The 5,000-nt window shown below is 50.5% G+C and overlaps 1 non-coding gene across 1 annotated transcript in view; it reads right to left on the bottom strand.

Annotated features, from left to right (window-relative positions):
• Window positions 1-683, bottom strand: part of LOC126443654 (small subunit ribosomal RNA) — a 1,909-nt gene extending 1,226 nt beyond the window's left edge. Inside the window, exon 1 of the ribosomal RNA XR_007582082.1 lies at window positions 1-683. This exon is cut by the window's left edge and continues 1,226 nt beyond it. This is a non-coding gene — a ribosomal RNA (small subunit ribosomal RNA).
• Window positions 684-5,000: the final 4,317 nt, after the last annotated feature.

The following is a 5,000-nucleotide window of genomic DNA, read 5'->3' as shown; positions in this document are numbered from 1 at the left end:
GGCGGTGAACCAACAGCGTGGGACACAAATCCAACTACGAGCTTTTTAACCGCAACAACTTTAATATACGCTATTGGAGCTGGAATTACCGCGGCTGCTGGCACCAGACTTGCCCTCCAATAGATACTCGTTAAAGGATTTAAAGTGTACTCATTCCGATTACGGGGCCTCGGATGAGTCCCGTATCGTTATTTTTCGTCACTACCTCCCCGTGCCGGGAGTGGGTAATTTGCGCGCCTGCTGCCTTCCTTGGATGTGGTAGCCGTTTCTCAGGCTCCCTCTCCGGAATCGAACCCTGATTCCCCGTTACCCGTTACAACCATGGTAGGCGCAGAACCTACCATCGACAGTTGATAAGGCAGACATTTGAAAGATGCGTCGCCGGTACGAGGACCGTGCGATCAGCCCAAAGTTATTCAGAGTCACCAAGGCAAACGGACCGGACGAGCCGACCGATTGGTTTTGATCTAATAAAAGCGTCCCTTCCATCTCTGGTCGGGACTCTGTTTGCATGTATTAGCTCTAGAATTACCACAGTTATCCAAGTAACGTGGGTACGATCTAAGGAACCATAACTGATTTAATGAGCCATTCGCGGTTTCACCTTAATGCGGCTTGTACTGAGACATGCATGGCTTAATCTTTGAGACAAGCATATGACTACTGGCAGGATCAACCAGGGAGCTGCGTCAACTAGAGCTGAGCAGCCGGCCGCCCGGGAGTGTGTCCCGGGGGCCCGCGCGAACACGCAAGCGTCCGCTCAATTATTCTGCAAACAGGAGGAGGCTGAGCTCCCCTGCACAACACACCTCGAAACCCTCTCAGGTCCCGGCGGCGCGCAGCGCCGTCCTAAGTACTTGGTCGGGTTCGAGAGAGGCGCAATCGCCCGGAGTTAGGCGAGTAGACGCTTTAGGTGCGACCACCCGTGCTCCCAACTGAGCTTGCCGCTGCCGACAGAGGCCCGGGAGCGTGCTGTCGTGGCATTGCCGGCGGGAGACAACACGCGCCACCTACGGTGACCGGCAGCTCCAACGCCAGCGCCACAGAAGGACAAAAGCCCCACTTGGGTGCCGAAGCGAACTCTCCCAGCACAGCGCACGCGCCAACACGTCCGCACAGCTGCGATACAAACCACCTGCGAGAACCGCTGGGGCGACCGAGCAGCAGACGGCGTCGCGGCGCCGAGCGCCGGGCGGCGGCGCATCCTCAGCGCACACAGTCCTCAATCGGACCAGCACACTGCAGATGGCCACCGCGCTTCGCACCGGGCCCGCGAGGACCTACTTTGGCCGCAAGGCGCCGCGAGCAGGGGGCGCCGGCGCGCAGCTGCGCCGCCTGCCGCGTCCGTCGGCCGGCGCGCCTGCCACTGGCCGCCCCCACCAGCCGGCTGTAGCGCGTGCGCCCACGCACCGCGCTGCCAGCACGCCGGGCGGCCCCCCCTCACCGGCCGGGGACGGTCCCACCCAGCCACCGCCGCGTATCGCCTCACACCCAGATCCCCTTTCGCGTTCGTGGGCATGGTGGGTCCCCTTTCACGTTCGTGGGCATGGTGGGTATCCCTGAAACAACCGGTTAATAGCTCGACCGATCGTCGCCAACACTGATTCACCTCTAGCGAGAACAACCGCACCACAACGGGTTACCTGTTGTTCATTTGCGTAACGTCACCAGCAAACGTAGACGTCCATCGCCATTTGCAACGAGTATTGCATGCCTGTGTCAGGTGTCACAACACACTACGTCTGCCCACATAGACGCAACAACATGTGCACGCCTCGAGAACACGTGGAAGGTAGCCCCCGTACGTATGCGGTGTCCATTGCGCGAACGACTGTCAGCCGGCCTCTGCAGGATGTCGCAGATGTGGAACGCGGTGCAACATGCTATCACGGTGTGTGAGAAGAGACGACTACGTCCGAATACACGCTCCACTACATCAACAGACTGCTCATGCTGATCGCCATCCAGGGCGTCCGTTCCTCCCACACGTCTGAATGGCGTACCACACTGCAATCCAGCTCTTATAGGGAGACGACACGTAGCTGCGTGCACAATATTTGGACTGTATGGTCTGCCGTTGCTAGGCGCAGTCGTCGTACGGTCACACATGTGCCACGATGTATCATTCAGTACATACGGACCAATGTGCAGTACAGTTTGTGGGTTTTGCGTACATCGGCGGACAGGTGACAGGCCGTACCACAACGTAGGCTGAGTACGTCGGCATGCGAAGGGCATTGAACATGCAAACTTCTCAACGACCAGCTTGCGAAGGCAGGGGGGAAGGGGGGGGGGCATGTACGTCCTGCTGCTATCCACATTACAGTGTATAGCAGGAGCATGTGGAAAGTCAGCAACACCTGCAAGGTGTTTAACATGACGCGATACACAGGGGACCGGGCAGTGCGAATAGCGAACTATATTGCGAGGGTTGCGGTTAGGCAACACTACACTAATTTAACGAGTTGCATAACAATTACAGAGCAGGTTCAGCGACAACGTGCGTCAGGTTAAGGCGCAATATAGGTTAGGTTGAGGCACAATATAGGTTAGGTTAAGGCACAACATGGGTTACGTTAAGGCACAAATTGGGTTACGTTAAGGCACAACATGGGTTACGTTAAGGCACAACATGGGTTACGTTAAGGCACAAATTAGGTTACGTTAAGGCACAAATTAGGTTACGTTAAGGCACAAATTAGGTTACGTTAAGGCACAAATTAGGTTACGTTAAGGCACAAATTAGGTTACGTTAAGGCACAAATTAGGTTACGTTAAGGCACAAATTAGGTTACGTTAAGGCACAAATTAGGTTACGTTAAGGCACAAATTAGGTTACGTTAAGGCACAAATTAGGTTACGTTAAGGCACAAATTAGGTTACGTTAAGGCACAAATTAGGTTACGTTAAGGCACAAATTAGGTTACGTTAAGGCACAAATTAGGTTACGTTAAGGCACAAATTAGGTTACGTTAAGGCACAAATTAGGTTACGTTAAGGCACAAATTAGGTTACGTTAAGGTACAATATGGGTTAGGTTAAGGTACAATATGGGTTAGGTTAAGGTACAATATGGGTTAGGTTAAGGTACAATATGGGTTAGGTTAAGGTACAATATGGGTTAGGTTAAGGCACAACGTAGGTTAGGTTAAGGCACAACGTAGGTTAGGTTAAGGCACAACATAGGTTAGGTTAAGGCACAACATAGGTTAGGTTAAGGCACAACATAGGTTAGGTTAAGGCACAACATAGGTTAGGTTAAGGCACAACATAGGTTAGGTTAAGGCACAACATAGGTTAGGTTAAGGCACAACATAGGTTAGGTTAAGGCACAACATAGGTTAGGTTAAGGCACAACATAGGTTAGGTTAAGGCACAACATAGGTTAGGTTAAGGCACAACATAGGTTAGGTTAAGGCACAACATAGGTTAGGTTAAGGCACAACGTAGGTTAGGTTAAGGCACAACGTAGGTTAGGTTAAGGCACAACGTAGGTTAGGTTAAGGCACAACGTAGGTTAGGTTAAGGCACAACGTAGGTTAGGTTAAGGCACAACGTAGGTTAGGTTAAGGCACAACGTAGGTTAGGTTAAGGCACAACGTAGGTTAGGTTAAGGCACAACGTAGGTTAGGTTAAGGCACAACGTAGGTTAGGTTAAGGCACAACGTAGGTTAGGTTAAGGCACAACGTAGGTTAGGTTAAGGCACAACATAGGTTAGGTTAAGGCACAACATAGGTTAGGTTAAGGCACAACATAGGTTAGGTTAAGGCACAACATAGGTTAGGTTAAGGCACAACATAGGTTAGGTTAAGGCACAACATAGGTTAGGTTAAGGCACAACATAGGTTAGGTTAAGGCACAACATAGGTTAGGTTAAGGCACAACATAGGTTAGGTTAAGGCACAACATAGGTTAGGTTAAGGCACAACATAGGTTAGGTTAAGGCACAACATAGGTTAGGTTAAGGCACAACATAGGTTAGGTTAAGGCACAACGTAGGTTAGGTTAAGGCACAACGTAGGTTAGGTTAAGGCACAACGTAGGTTAGGTTAAGGCACAACGTAGGTTAGGTTAAGGCACAACGTAGGTTAGGTTAAGGCACAACGTAGGTTAGGTTAAGGCACAACGTAGGTTAGGTTAAGGTACAACGTAGGTTAGGTTAAGGTACAACGTAGGTTAGGTTAAGGTACAACGTAGGTTAGGTTAAGGTACAACGTAGGTTAGGTTAAGGTACAACGTAGGTTAGGTTAAGGTACAACGTAGGTTAGGTTAAGGTACAACGTAGGTTAGGTTAAGGTACAACGTAGGTTAGGTTAAGGTACAACGTAGGTTAGGTTAAGGTACAACGTAGGTTAGGTGAAGGCGCAATGTAGGTTAGGTTAAGGTACGATATACCTTAGGTTAAGGTACAATATCGCTTAGGTTAAGGTACAATATAGCTTAGGTTAAGGTACACGTTGTAGGGAAAGGTGTATTTTGGGGGGGGAGGGGGCGGCAGGTTCGTTGATAGTGATTATCGTAAGTGCATGCCTGCGGGATCATCCGATTTGTCACGTCAGGATGCACTTGTGGCTCATGACAGGCGGCGCTCCGATTCCAAGGTTGTGGCAGATCTGTGTCTTTCATTCCTGCCATTGTTTGTGTACTGTGACAGGAGGCAGTATTGTGATGTTGGGTGCACCCCTGTGTAGGACATGTGTGGGTGTTCGTGGCTTAGCTGAGCAATGGCGGATGTCGGAAGGGTGGGATATTCTGTTTTCTGGGTGGACCTCCCGGTCTGGTTATGATAGTGTGGATTGTGTAATGTGGCGGAGAGGATGCACCGGATGTTCTTCCATGCTGGTGGTTAGATATTGTGTGTGTGCCTGTTAGAGGCAGAGAGTAGTGTGTGATAGTGTCTGGCTGACGTGTGGTTCTCATTGTGTGCAGAGTCTTTCAGCATGTATAGGGACGGTTGTATATATTATCTGTATTCTGATGGCTCTGCATCTATTACTAA

This window comes from Schistocerca serialis, unplaced genomic scaffold, assembly GCF_023864345.2.
Source record: "Schistocerca serialis cubense isolate TAMUIC-IGC-003099 unplaced genomic scaffold, iqSchSeri2.2 HiC_scaffold_167, whole genome shotgun sequence".
NCBI classification, from domain to species: domain Eukaryota; kingdom Metazoa; phylum Arthropoda; class Insecta; order Orthoptera; family Acrididae; genus Schistocerca; species Schistocerca serialis.
The sequence above is the reverse complement of the archived record's forward strand: the minus strand, read 5'-3'. Positions and strand labels throughout refer to the sequence as shown.